A 15,976-nucleotide genomic window follows, 5' to 3' on the forward strand; every position below is an offset into this window, starting at 1 on the left:
CCATTGTCTGGTGACATTTGCACCCAGTTTAGCAGAAGGGACTAGGATAAGCATCCATATGTCTTATCTGAACCAAATCTCCAAACCTGTCAAAGTCCACCTGTGCTATGTCTCAGGACCAAAATACATAGGGCCATGCCCAATCCTGATGTAAGCAGGTGCAGCCCCTTGGGGCTAAATTCACCACTGGTATAATCAAGTGTAATTATATTGAATGCAATGAGTGAACTTGTCCCACTAACTTCAGTGGAGTTGCTCCCATTCATAGTAAGTCTGAATTTGACACTTAAGGTCAATATTAGTATGCTGAATTTCTCTAGTGCTTTTCATCTAAACTTTTCAAGCACTTTCCTGACATTAAAAAGTTAAACTTCACATTATTCTGGGAAGTGTTAACCTCATCTGTAAAATGGAGGTAAGTGACTTGGCCAAGGCCAAGCAACAAGTCAGTGACAGAGTAGGGAGTAGAAACCAGAATTCCTGAATCCCAGATTGTGTTTTAACTATCAGAATAGGTTCGCTTCTTGTCTAAAAGGTAAAACAAGGCATGGGAGTAGTGCACTCTCCCTATTTAAGAGGGTCCAGCCATCCTTATTTTTAGGAAAATATTTTCCATTCTGCATATATTTTCCTTCCAAAAAAGGCCATGCCATCTAGCCTCTGTACTTCAATGGAGTTGGAAGGTGTGTCTTTTCCCTCCCCATTCCTATATGTCCCTATTTATAGCTCTCAAAAGTTATTTCTTATTACCTCTATTACAGTAGCACCTAGAGGACTTGATTAGGGATCAGGACCCTATGGTGCTATGGTACACATCCTGTCCCAGTTGAAAAGCATGATGAAATAAAAGCAGATGGATAAACAGGGGCGGCTCTAGCCATTTCGCCACCCCAAGCATGGCGGCATGCCGCGGGGGGCGCTCTGCCGGTCGCTGGTCCTGCGGCTCCGGTGGACATCCCGCAGACGTGCCTGCGGAGGGTCCGCTGGTCCCACAGCTCCGGTGGACCTCCACCTGCCACCCTCCCGGCGACCGGCAGAGCGCCCCCCGTGGCATGTCGCCCCAAGCATGCGCTTGGCGTGCTGGGGCCTGGAGCCGCCCCTGTGGATAAAGCAAATAGATGGAGGAGGAGGACATGAAACAATCCTGATTAGCTTGATAAATAAAGGTGTCAGCACAATTGCTGCCAGAGATCTAATCTATCTGCAGTGAAGTATTTTGCTGGTATCTGAGTACTGATGAGCTTTGACACCAAAGTGCACATGCAGCGCCCCCTAATGTCAAGGAATGTTTGGGTCCAGGGTTTTGGGTCAGCCTATTAAAGATATAGGTGCAGGCTACTAAATTTGGATTCAGATTTGAAATGATCTCCCCTCCCCTTGTAAAGTTAGAAGCTGTTTAGATTGGGAGTCTTGGTTAGGAGATTATCGCCACATGGAAAAACATAGAATACTGCATGGAGTGTGAGTGTCCTTGATATATAAGCAAATAAAAGTGAGAAGACCGGCAATTCCAGTGGATCAGTGTGCACTCAATGAACATAAATTTTTTTTTTAAATGACAAGCTTGAAGAGAAAAATCCCTGTTTTCCCATGACAGATTTAGCTGGTGTTGTTTGTACTTTAATTTCTCTTGTTCTTATCTGAAAATGCTATAGTGATTAGTTATAGAAACAAATGCCCTAAATCACAAATCCATCACCAACACTGCAGCTTAGAAAGCCACAAGTAACAAAATAGAATAACAAGACAAACATGACGAGCAAAGCACATGAGATTAGGGTTGCCAATTTTGGTTAGACATTTTCCTGGACATTTCATCACATGATGTAATCTTTAATGAAAGATTAATTTTTAATTCCTGGAGACTCCAGGGCAATCCTGGAGAGTTAACAATCCTACATGAGATGGATCCTAGCAGTATATTTGGGGAAGGGATAAGAAGCAGGAATTTTGCAATATGGATAGAATAAGAGCAAAGATTGCTGGTTTTGTCGGAATTTTTTTAAATCAAGAGCTATTACATTTTCAAAATATTTGGCTAAAAATTCAAACAAACAACAGCCTTTGAAATTTTTGGCTCCAAAAATGTGTAAATAAAAGGCTTAAAACCAACAAAAATGGCAGAAAATCCAAGTGCAGACCGACAGATTGCAAAACTGGAAGTTAGAAAAAGATCTTTGGCAATTTCAAATCAGAAGCATAGGCTAAGTCCCTCCCCTCCAACACACACCCCATGCCATGCTGAAAACTAAAGTATTCTATGGCTTGAAAACACATTGGCTGAGGATTGTGTTTGCTACAGCAGCACTGAGACTATGAAAAGGGGTGTCTAGAAATTGTGAGTATCCTGAGTGTTTTGTTATAAAGAAGAAGGTTATTGAGCTGCTTGTTGCTTAGCTTGTTTTGATTTTTCCTCCAAATTCAGACCTCAGGACAGCTCATGTGTCTATAAATCCTTAGCTGCCTGCGCTGCTTTCCCCGGTGGGTTATTTCTATACAACTTTAGATTGTGCAGGACTTGGATTTCTTAGCAGCTCAAAAAGAGGGAGTGGGCACAAATGTTCTGTACTGTCTGTTCCATGAGGAGTTTGTGCTTGTTTATTTCTTTGATTCTCTTGTTCTAACAAAACAACCGTACTTTTACACTGCAGCCTTAGGCATAACCCATGTGGAGTGAAATCATCTACTGAAATAGAATGGAAGTTCCGCAGTGTTGTTCAAGAAAGTCACTTCACTGTAGGAGATTTCACTAACCCAGACTAACTTTTCACTGAATTTATTTCAGGGCAGGGTGGATTTCTAGGGAGACATAAACCATTTCCTATGTCTGAGTACATTTAACCTCTTAGGCTGAAGTTGGTGACATGGAAATAGTGCTCTGTATTGCAAGGAGAAGGAGTTGGATTGGATTCCTGGGGAGAGACTCATCTAGTCAATTAAGGAGCATGTTGCTGCTTCATCTCCTTGGCCAGATGACAAAGTCTGTGACAAAGAGCTGGTAGGTGTTAAAGTGACAGAAAAATCAAGCATTAACCTAGCAGTGCTGCAGCTCTACACAGACTGTATGATGACAATATCTCCTGCAGTCCGAGTGGCTGCTTTGCAGGTGTACATACTGAACATCATGCTATGTTGCAGCACTTTGATTTGTTACGTGAACAGCCTGGGGTAGAATTATTAGCTTTGGAGAGCGGAGTCTTCAATTCACAGAACAAGCACAGAGCAGCAGTTTCAGTGCAGGTTCCCCTGCATTGTCCCAGAAATCTCTCTCAGCCTTGACTTCGTTGGCTCAACTCTAGGGGGGGAGAGAACGCTTTGCTCTCTGCAACTCGTCCAGTCCTTGGTCATAGAACCACAGGAATTGCCATGCTGGTTCAGACCAGAGCTCCAGCTATGTACTCCAGTTCCCTGTCTCTGACAGTTGGTGGCATGTGATGCTTCAAAGGGAAAATAAGAGCTTCATGATAGCTAGATATGGGATACTCCGCTTCCCATGAAGGTTTTCCCCCAATCCTTAATAATTAGAGATAATTTAAACCCAGAAATATGACGTTTTATCTCCTGTCCTATTCTCCTTTGTTACCATTAACTGTTATAACTTTAGATATTCTTGTTCTCCATATAAATGTTTCAGCTGAAATTTCCTTTCAGGGCCAGGGAGACAATGATGCCAGTTGTGATGGTGATTTTTATGAGGGGGATGTCTGTCCCGTAGGGACTGGACTAAGACTCCTCCAACTCTTTTCATAAAGGACACTGAACAGCCATCAGTTGGTAATGACTTTCAGTCACTGCTACACTTGGCTGCATTTGATCTGTTGAGCTTTAGGTGAAAGGCTCTGCACTACAGCACTACCAGAAAACAATTTACAATTGCCACTGTTCCATTTTCACCTAGCATTATCAAGGGAGAGGAACGGTGACCCTCGTGTTTTGGGACTGGGAGATGAAGGCATAATCCCCTATCTTCTGCAGACTGCCTGCGTGACTTAGGCTCAGATCTACAACGGGACTTAGGCACCTGATTCCCAGTTTTAAGCATCACTGTAACCCGCAAAATAGCCTTTTAGATGTCACCTAATCCTGTAGGTGCCTCAACTGTGTATAAATGATTAAAGAGTCTTTGGAGGAGAGGGACTGGATCTCCTGCCTTTTAAGTGAATGCCCTAACTACCAAGCTACATTGTCTCACTCTGGCCAATGACGCTAAGTACTTATCCACAGTGAAACAGCTTCAGCAGGAGAGATTGAGGGACACTCCCCATCAGAATATCCCATATTTAGCGCACGCCAAGAGGTGTGAGAGATCCTGTTCAAATTCTCTCCCCCTCAGGCAGAGTGGGGAATTGAATCTGACCTTCCACATCCCAGGTGAGCTCTCTAACCACGGAGTTAAATGTTATAAGGGTGATGGCACCACCTCCTCATCTGGCAAGTTTGCATGGAATTAGGTGCCTGCCTCACTCCTTCTCACAAGAAATAACTTAGGCACCTAAGCCATCTTTCTTGCCATCTAGTGGCAGCAAACTAGAGAGGGTATAAAGCCTAATATTACTTCAGCTAAAGAAGATTCTCCTTTAGCCTAAGTGGGAGTAGAGGTTTGGTTTTGGGAACTAGGTTCTGCCCACAATGCATGTGCATCCAAAAATCCAAACTGAGCTGGGTGGTGGGTCTGAAACAAGGGCACAAACTGTTTATTGACTTACACCTTGTGCAACCCCATTGACTTCCTTCAGCTCAGGACCACAAACAGGTCAGATATTAATTAAAACCTGATTCTTGCCTCTTTCTTTAGCAGAGTTCTGGAGCAGGGCTATAGTGAGGCACAGCAGGGTGTCTTTGGAGCAGGATGGTAAACATAGTAAGGCTGGCAGAGGACTTTCGCAGAGACCTAACATAAGAATTATTCAGAATTAAAGCCACGAGGGAGGGATGCAAAGAGTTACTGCACTAATTGCTCATATTTGGGGGGCTGGGTCCAAATGCTGTCTTAAGGTTGCTACTGAAATAATTTGTTTGGTAGCTGTCATTGGGTACGGCTGCCCTATAACAGAGTATGATGGAGCTGGCTGTGCCTTCCTCAGTTTCTATCCGTGATGTTGGTCTCCTCAGCTTTCCAGACACCAGTCTGTGTTGGAGATATGGCTCAGCCCTTATAACCAAGTGATAAACTTAACCCTTTCCAAGGTAGCAAGAGTCCCGCAAAAAAGGTCCCAAACAAAAATAGTCCTTTGTTCTTCAGGGCTTTTCTTCAGCCTGCCCTCTGGGCCCTGTTCCTAGTCCCTTCTGTACTACCTTTGAGAGTAATTGATCCTGTAGAGAGCACTTGTTCCCCAGGTGGGTGCCCCCTGGAATACCCAGCCTCCTGCAGACCCTGCTCGGGGCCTTCCACATGAGCCCTCCCACTCCTTGTGGAACCTCCCAGGCTGATCTCTCTCAGACTTTTTTTTAGAAGACACGGGGGACCATTAAACTGTCACGTGATCTTCTGTAGTCCTGTCTTCTCAGGCTGGGAAGCAGCTAATGAACTATGGCACAGTGTGGGTGGCCCCTTCTCCCCTTAAAAGGGCCAATCACCCTATGACAGGAGCCTTAGCCTGGAATACAGTCTGTCATCTGTCAGCATTGCAAATGCTAATACAGCACAGAATTCGGACTTGAGAGAAACCTAGGATGGAAATAGGCAATTTGTCTTGTTTCTGCCTGTCCTGGCCCTGACTTCAGCTAGTACTCGTTATGCAATATGACCCTTACAAAAACAAAACAGAAAACAGACAACCACTAAATCATCAGCAGTCATCAAAGTGGATTGAACCTCAGAACAAACATCAGCTAGTAAAAACCACTAGTCCTGATTACATCCTGAGGCTGCAATGGGAATGCTGTGTGGCAGCACAAGGCATGCCGCTTCTGGAGTTTGTCAAAATACTGAATCTACATATCTTTGTTAGAGCCGACCTTTAGACACTGCTTTGAAAATTTTGTAAAGTAAACATGGTCATAAAGACAGGAGTATCAGAGGGGTAGCCATGTTAGTCTGGATCCACAACAACAACGAGGAGTCTGGTGGCATCTTAAAGACTAAGATTTATTTGGGCATAAGCTTTTGTGGGTAAAAAACCCACTTCTTCAAATGCATGAAGACAGGAGTGTTAAATCTGCTGCAGAATAATCCAAACAGTAGGGAAGCTTGGTCTTGGGAAATTACTCAAACAGGTTGTTATTGCACAGGGTTTCTCAAACAGGGTTGCCGCTTGTGTAGGGAAAGCCCCTGGTGGGCCGGGCCGGTGCGTTTACCAGCCCCGTCCACAGGTCCGGCCGATCGCAGTTCCCACTGGCCGCAGATCGCTGCTCCAGACTAATGGGAGCTGCTGGAAGCAGCGCGGGCTGAGGAACTTACTGTCTGCCGCTTCCAGCAGCTCCCATTGGCCCAGAGCAGCGATCCACGGCCAGTGGGAGCCATGATCGGCCAGACCTGTGGACGGGGCAGGTAAACACACTGGCCCGGCCCTCCCAGGGCCGCCCAGAGGGGGGGGGGGCAAGTGGGACAATTTGTCCCAGACCCCGCAGGGGCCCCCACGAGAGTTTTTCAGTCCTTCACTTGCTCCAGGGTCCCCAGAAAACTCTCGTGGGGCCGGGGCCCCCGGAGCTTCTTCCACTCCGGGTCTTCGGCAGCGGGTCCCGGAGCGGAAGGACCCCCCGCTGCTGAATTACCGCCAAAGCGGGGGCCCCCCACCGCCGAAGACCCCAGGCCCTCTGAATCCTCTGGGCGGCCCTGGGCCCTCCAGAGGCTTTCCCTACACAAGCAGGGGCCCCTCTTTGAGAAACCCTGTTATTGCATAATCCCCATCTTCTCCATTTATGTAACATGCTGAGATTTCAAATGTCAGCAAAAAGATTTCTCTTCTGTCCTGTGTGTACCCTCTTCATTTCCTTCTCTCTGCTACTTCTGATTGTTTATCTTTGGACATGATGGGTGTATTCAACTCCATGAGCTTTTGGGAGTTGAGTTTGTATGAAAGACACAAAACAAAACTGTAGTGTGTTTAGCTGCTTACATATGTATGTGAATCACTGCCCTCTGCTAGATGGAATCAGAACGGCTCAACTGTGATTCATAGTCCTATACTACTACAATCTACAGGTGATTCTCCTTGAGCCCACATAACAGGAGCGTTAGCAACAGGAGTTTTATTCCCTAGAGTCTCCATGAAGTTGTGAGTGGCTGAGGTGTACAGTGACAACCACAAATTACCTTGAATGTGATCTGTCAGTGCAATGTTGCTCAGATCAGTATTGCCTGAGGTGCCCAGTGTTTAGGACATTACTGTATACTGCATTCCTCTGAGGAGAAAGCAAAAGTCTGAATGCTGTTCTCTATACTAGTTACAGTTACAAAACTAGCCCCTCCTTCTTTCCTTAACCTGTTTCCTCCAAGGTGAGTTTTAGGCATTGACTAAGTGGCCACGTGCGATACCATGTTGCAAGGAGAGTTCCATGGCTCCTGTATGAGTTCTATTGCAGAACCAGGCAACGGGCCAGAAGAACATCATGGGTCAGAAGCCTATATCCAGAACGCTGTTTGGGGCAGGGGCTGTCCCTGAGTATGTCTACATGGTGCTTTAGTCTGCCAGTGTGGCCCCTACTGGTGCACACTCACAGTTCCTAAGTGCCTCTTAATGTAATACTGTTTGAAAGCAGGGTTCACATAGGCCCATTAGTGTGCAACAAATTAGCGCACGTTAGAATTTACATACCTCTCGTGCAGATTAAAACACCATGTAGAGAGTTAGGTCGATATTATATGTTTGCAAAATATATGCATACAGATCATCTGTGCAGGAGACAGAGCTTTCTTGGAGGCTTGTCCCAGACTGTGAAATGAACAACTTATGTTACTAAGGCCCATTACAAATCTCACCACCTTCTGCTCCAAGTGGGAGGCAAAGTTTTTGACCTGCCTTTTCTTGTACAAGCATATAGCAACATGTACATAGAATCATAGAAGATTAGGGTTGTAAGCCATGTTGACTGTTCCTGATCACCTTCCTCTCCTCCACGTGCTTCAGAATGGATTCCTTGAGGTATGACTGCTCCATGATTTTGCTGGGGACTTGAAGTGAGGCTGTTCCCCTGGTTCTCTTTCTTCCCTTTTTTAAGTATGGGCACTATATTTGCCTTTTGCCAATCGTCACGAATTGTCAAAGATAATGGCCAATGGCTCTGCAATCACATCAGCCAACTCCCTCAGCACCCTTGGATGCATTAGATCTGAACCCATGGACTTGTGCATCTCCAGCTTTTCTAAATAGTTCTTAACCTGTTCTTTCACCACTGAGGGCTGCTTACCTCCACTCCATACTGGGTTGCCCAGTGCAGCAGTCTGGGAGCTGACCTTGTCTGTGAAGACCGAGGCAAAAAAAGCATTGAGTACTTCAGCTTTTTCCGCATCATCTGTCACTATGTTGCCTCCCCCATTCAGTAAGGGTCCCACACTTACCCTGACTTGTAGCTAACATAACTTAGAAATCCTTCTTGTTACCCTTCACACCCCTTGCTAGCTGCAACTCAAATTGTGCCTTGGCCTTCCTGATTACACCCCTGCATGCTCTAGCAATATTTTTATGCTCCTCCCTAGTCACCTGTCCGAATTTCCACTTCTTGTAAGCTTTCTTTTTGAGTTTAAGCTCACCAAAGATTTCAGTGTTAAGCCAAGCTGGTCGCCTGCCATATTTGCTATTCTTTCTGCACATCGGGATGGTTTGTTCCTGTGCCCTCAATAAGGCTTCTTTAAAACATAGTCAACTCTCCTGGACTCCTTTCCCCTCATATTAGCCTCCCAGAGGATCCTTCCATCAATTCCCTAAGGGAATCTAAGTCTGCTTTTCTGAAGTCCAGGGTCCATATTTTGCTACTCTCCTTTCTTCCTTTTGTCAGGATCCTGAACTCAACCATTTCATGGTCACTGCTGCCTAGATTGCTACCCACTTCTACTTCTCCTACCAATTCTTCCCTGTTTGTAAGCAGCAGGTCAAGAGGAGCATGGCCCCTAGTTGATTCCTCCAGCACTTGTACCAGGAAGTTGTCCCCAACACTCTCCAAAAACTTCCTGGCTTGTCTGTGCATTGCATAACAACCAACAGCCCTACTAAAACTAAACACTCCATTGCACACACAGTTCTTCACATGGGAAGAGGACAAAAGAACAATCCACATGTCACCTCGCTTAACACACTACTAGACAGTGCTCACATACTACAACAATGAACATAGTATAGGAATCTATATAGAATACAATAGAACAGGTCCAGTCCCTAGCACAATGGGGTCCTGGCCTCTAGGCACAACCAGAGTACACATAATTAATAATAAAAGGAGGAGACCAGATGGCCAGAAGATAAGGACCCTGCCCTAAAGAGTGGGATGTAAGGACAGATAGAGATGTTGAGGGGAGGGGATGGACAACTGGATCCAGAGCAACCCAGGAAACATCAAGAAAACAGGAACTGACTTTGTTATTGTTATTTATTCATTGCATCCATCTTACAAACACAGACTCGCTCCGTGTCCTGAAGAGTGCACATGCTAATACCTGGCACGGCACCATATGCCACAGCTACAGACCACCAGGTGGGAAAGCAGGAAGGTGAGCAGATGAGGATTACGAACATAAAGTCACTTCAGCTCCTTTCATTTTGTGCACACGTCTTTTCCAAATACATTCCATGTGATGTACAAAAGTCCCTCACTATCCAGCACCCTCTACACCAACCACTACACTCCCTTAGGAGCCAACCTGGACACTCAGGCCTGCAATCACTCCACACCTCCTTCTGACAATCAGCCTCCCAGTACAGAGGCATTACCTAAAGCACCAATAAACTTATATCTGGTCCTAATTTCCTCAGTCTCCTTTCCTCTGTCTAGTATACAATCCACTCTCTCCCCTGTTCACTTCTCATTCCCAGTACTCACCAGGCTCTGACGCCTCTATCTGAAATGTGGCTTATTAAGCCCTGATCTACACTACAGAGTTAGATCTATGCAAGGCAGCTTATGTCAACCAAATTATGGAAGTGTCTACTCTAAAATTTCGCTCCCACCAACCAGGGCTGGCTCCAGGCACCAGTGGAGGAAGCACGTTCCTGAGGCAGCACATGCTAAGGGGAAGCATTCTGTCCCTTGGGGTGGCACAGTCCGGGTGGATTTTTGTTTTGTTTTTGCTTGGGGCGGCAAAAATGGTAAAGCCGGCCCTGCCACCAACATAACTCGCCTGCTGCACCTACTTAATAACTCCACCTTCACGAGAGGCATAGAGTCAATGTTGATGTCGTTGGGTTGAGGCAGGGTCAGTGGAGACACTGCATGGCTTACATCAACTGTTGCTGGCTTTCAGAAGCCATCCCATAATGCCCCACACTGACAGTTCAATGGGTGCAAGCGCTTCTGGTGAGGACGCGCATCACCGACATCAAGAGCAAAGCATAGCCAAGCACAGGCGATGTAATTACTGCATGCCCTAAGTTAATGTTGTCTGTAAACTAGTGACTACATTGATTTATACATAAATATATGACTATCTAATACAGTGATACTCAGCCAATGGCTTTTGCTACACATGACTCTTCCTACATACCTTTATCTTCTTGGGGTTAAGAGCCACATTGTGTGGTGCCTTAACATGCACACCTACATAAACTCACCGGAGAGGAATAATTGCACAGCTAAGCTGCTGCTAGGATTAGATGTAAGGAAAAATTTGGCAGGGCAGGCAGAACTGATAGGCACAGTGGGCAGCAGGTGAGAAGGTACCATGGGAAAATGTGTGTATATTTTCAATATATAATCATCTTAACCACAAACAAATCATTTTAAATTGGTGTTTCTGGTGCATTCATATCACTTCAGGTTAAATCTCAGTAGCTAACCTAGTGTAGGTAAATCTCTGACACAGCCCCAAACCTGGGGTAGCGGCGGCAGCTGGGAGCTCCCGGGGGTGGCTCCGGCTATTTAAAGGGCCCAGGATTCCGCTGCAGTGGCCAGAGCCCGAGGCCCTTTAAATCGCCACCCAAACCCTGCTGCCAGAGCCCTTTAAATTGCCACTTGGGCTGCCTCCGCCATCCAGGGGCTCTGGCGGCAATTTAAAGGACCCGGGGCTCCGGCCACTTTAAATCGCCGGCCTGGGGAAGGTGATCTGGTCCAGCATGGCGTACTGGCTCTTGCTGATACGCCGGACCAGACCGGCTTACTTTCACCTCTGCCTAGTAGTCAAACTTTACATTAGTAAGATTTTGTAATTTAACCATAACTATAGCAGGCTGGCCTTGTTCGAGATCTTAGTTCAAATTCTAGGCTCAGTACCTTGCTCCCACCCCCACCTCAAAAGGTTTGGAGCTCTGCTCCCAAGCAATGCATGCAGGGTAGCTTCAAGGATCTGCATTGATGGACTTGGGCGGGAACCACATCCAGCTCTCCCAGGCTAGAGGAGAGGGTTACTGAGGCTCAGGGCCTCTGAGAATACAGAAATAAAAAGGAGAAAACGGCATCTGGGAGAAGTCCTCACCCCCAAAGTTACTGGGGAAGATTCTCAGCTGACATCCAATGGAGCTCTTACAATTTACAGCAGCTGAAGGTCTGCCCCAGTGCCTATAAAATCCTAAAAGAAAGGCCCATGTGTATAATATGCTGACTCCCCCTCAATGTTGTTGGGTGCAGGAGGGTGAGCCAACCTTCAGCCCCTTAACTAGTGGCTGGACCATTTCCACAGCTCCCCATGGTTCAGCTCAGTTAGATGAAGCTTACAAAATGGGTACTTAACTCGGTGCTTTATATCTATTAGTCTTAGATGCCAAACAAGTGTGACCTTTGTCCGAGCCCCCTGCAATGTAAATATTAGTTCATGAAGCTTTGACTGAGCTTGTGTACACTGAAATCTGGTTGCCCTTGCATCTAGTTGAACTCTGTTAATGCCTGTCAGAAATGTGGAAAGTCCCTTCAAGTTTTATGAGAGCAGCACTTTTTCTTTGAGAGCTTAAGAATTTACTTTCAAACATATAATAAATAAACAGTTTCCTGCTTCCCTAGGAGAAATTTTAAAGAGTTTTGTACTAGGGTCAATGACACTATTTAAAATTATCGATCTGCCATCTTTGCCTGCTGCCCTTGAAATACTGCCCAGTTTTTCACTGATTTTCTCTTGGTAGCAAATGAGTAGGGAAATGAACTAGTGGTTGCTCTTTTTGGGGGTAGGGGGCAGAGAGTAGGAGGAAGAGAATGCATATTTGAAAGCAACAAGATTACAGCACAATGCTGGAAATATCTGCTAGAATAAGGTAACAGTTCTCTGGGCGAGTGATGTGTATAAAGATTAAAGCTGAAATCTACCAATACAAGCCAAGAAAGCTCATGCAGTTGTTAATCATCTCTGGAACAATCATAATTTGCATTGATATAACCCCTGTCATTCCAAAGTGCTTTGCAGTCTTAATGTGATATGTCAGCTGTGCACATAGGGTAGGGTGACCAGACAGCAAATGTGAAAAATTGGGACGGGGGTGGGGGGTAATAGGAGCCTATGTAAGAAAAGACCCCAAAATCGGGACATCTGGTCACCCTAACATAGGGCTCACTTAACCCATTGCACAGATCAGCCACCTTGGGTGGGCCCTAGGAGCTGGATAACAGCAAAAATTTACACTACCCAACAATTTAAGACAGGAAGAGAAGGCTAAAGCTATGTCTACACTAGAGAGCTTACAGCAGTGCAGCTGTACCAATGCAGCTGCACCACTGTAAGATCTCTTGTGTAGCCACTTTATGCCAATGTCGCCCGTCAACATAATTAATCCAAACAAAGTGCCTCTATAGTCCAGAGCTGACCCTAGAATGCAGGCTTGTAGTGAAACAATGAACAACTCGCTTTGTTTTAAAAGTGTCCCAGTGTTTCTTACAATGAAAAAATATGGAATAATGCACCCAATCCACCCCTGTGCAATAACACCTAGCTCTTATATAATGCTTTAATCTGTAGATCTCAAAGCATTTTACAAAGAGGCTCAGTACCATTATCTTCAATTTACAGTGGGGAAACTGAGGCACAGAGCAGTGCCATGACTTTCCCAAGATCACCCAGCAGGCCTGTGGTAGAACCAGGAAGAGAACCTAGAGCATGCATCTGACGAAGTGGGTATTCACCCACAAAAGCTCATGCTCCAATACGTCTGTTAGTCTATAAGGTGCCACAGGACTCTGCTGCTTTTATAGAGCTCCTACTCTAGTACTATATCCACTAGGCCACAGTGGAAATGAATTAGGCCCTACTTCTGTTGGCTTTCAAATTAAGTTAAAGAAAACCCCTCCAGTAGTTTACATTTCCCCCTTAGTGGCAGGTGGGTGCATGAATGGAGTCACAGTACAGCCTTGTGGCAAGGGGAACATATTGCTGGGCAGAAGCGGGTCAGGATCACAGTCCTGGGAATGCAGGCCTCTGCTGGGATAGTGGGACCTGCAGTTTGCTGAGCACTCCAGCCCTGACCCAGCTAAGCAGGCGGGTAGTTCCATCCAAAGCAGGAGAAAAGGATTCTCCCCCCCCTCCTGTTTTTCTTTCCCTCCCCTCTTCTACATTTAGTTAGGGAGAGGGCAGGTTGCACACATTTTTCTAGTATTTACCATCTCTTTCTCAATCTCTTCTTTGTTCCCTTTCCTCTACTGGCATGAACTGCAAACTCGAAATCAGCCTCCATTTCTGAAAAGAATAAATTCCCTCTTCCTCTCGTTCCTTAGAGGTGCAGATTCACTGAGGAATCCTCACCTGGAAAACCCATTAATTTAAATGGATGTTTTTGTACATCGGGATCTAGTTGTAAGGAGGAAGGGTTCAAAATGGAGGACAGTGCTTTTGTACAGCAAGCCCAGCCCCCAGGAGGGGTTATGATAAACTGAGGAAGCACTGACTGGGGGCTTATATATACATAGCTCTGGTGCGAATAACTGGTAGCCTGGTTTGGTTTTTGAAGAAGTGAAGAATTAATGAGTCTGTTTTCATTGCCTGATTACAACTTTTTGTCCCTTTTAAATGTGTATGTATCTATCTAACCTTGTCTATCCAATTATTTCCTTAAATTGGTTTTGTCTTGCCTGATTTATAAAAACATTTTTTCTATTCTTTCATCTGATATTCCCTTCGTTCTTGCAAGCACACCTTGGTTAAAATTATTAAAAACCACTCACTAACATCTATACTTTTTATGAATTGTGCCTTAGATTATTTAAACTGACAGAATTCTGAAAATCTACTTTATGTTTCACTATTTATGTTGTTTGTCTACTTTCGTATTTTGGTTCTCATGCACTAGCTCACTGATACAATATTGATTTGCAAGCACTGCAAAGAAATTTATAATCCAAATTAAAAAACAAAACAAGACTATTGTAATGAACACACCAGAGTGTACATGAACCAGTGTCCTTGACTGGATGGACTCAGAATTGCTCAACTGGGTGTCAGATGCCTATACAGCTCACAGCTACTATAGATTCTCCTTTAACTTAAGTGGTATTGGGCTCTGCTGGAGGAGGAGGAGGATCTGAGCTCTATCCTTGGTGATGCTATGAAGTTCAATGGGGCTATAGTATCAGAGGGGTAGCCATGTTAGTCTGGATCTGTAAAAGCAGCAAAGAATCCTGTGGCACCTTATAGACTAACAGATATTTTGGAGCATGAGCTTTCGTGGGTGAATACCCACTTCGTCGGATGCATGTGAACGGGCTATAGTGAACAACAAAAGGACAACCATGGAGTCCAAGACTCCCAAGGATTTCTTACAACATTTTATACCTGTTTTTCACACTGTAATGAAAATATGTCTAGTAATGATGGGTTTTGTAAAGCCTTTTAAAAAAAGAGGTTAGACTAACTCAAAGTCTGAGTGCTTTCACAAAACATACTAGATCAAAAAGAAATAATTAATCAGGAAGAACTCCCTGCAATATGTAGATGCTGAAGAGCAGTACACTCCGCAAAGACTCCTATAGACATTGCTGTGCAGGTTTAATTTAGCCGTGCAGCCAGGGGCGGCTCTAGGCACCAGCAAAACAAGCTGGTGCCTAGGGCGGCAAAATCTAGGGGGCGTCCCCTGCGGCCGGGGGGGGGCGGCAGGCTGGGCCGGCGGACCTGCCGCAGTCATGCCTGCGGGAGGTCCACCGGAGCCCCGGGACGACTGGACCTCCCGCAGGGACGCCTGCGGCAGCTCAAGCGGAGCCGCCGGACCCCCGAACCGTCCACAGCCGCGGGAGGTCCAGCCGAGCCAGGCGGGACCAGCGGTCCCTCTGCAGTCATGCCCGCGGGAGGTCCGCGGCTCCGGGGCCTCTCCTGCACATGACTGCTTGGGGCGGCCAAAAACGTAGAGCCGCCCCTGCGTGCAGCACTTACATACTACAGTGTTCAGAATTATTGAAAATTCATAACCATACAGAGGACTAGGGAGAATTTTTACCCTGAGAGCCTAAAGTGCTTATATTGCACCATAAAAATATTTGTGCTGGACCCTTATTACTCCCCACTCCCATAAACCCTATCACACTAAAAAATTATGTAGTTGTAATTCATCACCAGTCCAGCTCCCCAGGGCTAGCAACACTGGATGCTGTAGTGCAGACAAGCTCAGGTGTTTATATCACTATAACATTTAACCTTCCAGAGGTCTAAATAAGCTTTTCTTGGGTGTTTTAATGTATTACTGTAGTTGCTTTTTAATCCCATATTATGTTTTACTATGGCACAACCTGTTCTCTTGGAACAGGACTGAGAGCAGCAACCAAGTATGAAACAGGTAGCTACATGTTATGCAGTTCATGTTTTTAGATTTATGTCTGCTGTGAAATACCTTTTAAGAGCTGTATAAACATCACAGTTAAACCAATTTTTGAGTTCACTTGAGATTGTCACGCTTTAAAGCAAATAGTAAAATTGTTCATT

At 45.4% G+C, this 15,976-nt stretch overlaps 1 protein-coding gene across 2 annotated transcripts in view; it reads left to right on the plus strand.

Moving 5' to 3' along the window:
• Positions 1-2,223: 2,223 nt before the first annotated feature.
• The window catches only part of SLCO2B1 (solute carrier organic anion transporter family member 2B1), a 105,307-nt gene continuing 91,554 nt past the window's right edge, over positions 2,224-15,976 (plus strand). Inside the window, exons 1-2 of one of the 2 annotated variants that reach the window (XM_039513084.1) lie at positions 2,224-2,338; positions 9,556-9,646. The gene's annotated coding sequence lies outside the window, so the exon portion shown is untranslated. The remainder of the gene's footprint in view (positions 2,339-9,555; positions 9,647-15,976) is intronic. The other variant, XM_039513076.1, reaches the window with a different exon arrangement.

Source organism: Mauremys reevesii, linkage group 1, assembly GCF_016161935.1.
Source record: "Mauremys reevesii isolate NIE-2019 linkage group 1, ASM1616193v1, whole genome shotgun sequence".
NCBI classification, from domain to species: Eukaryota; Metazoa; Chordata; order Testudines; family Geoemydidae; genus Mauremys; species Mauremys reevesii.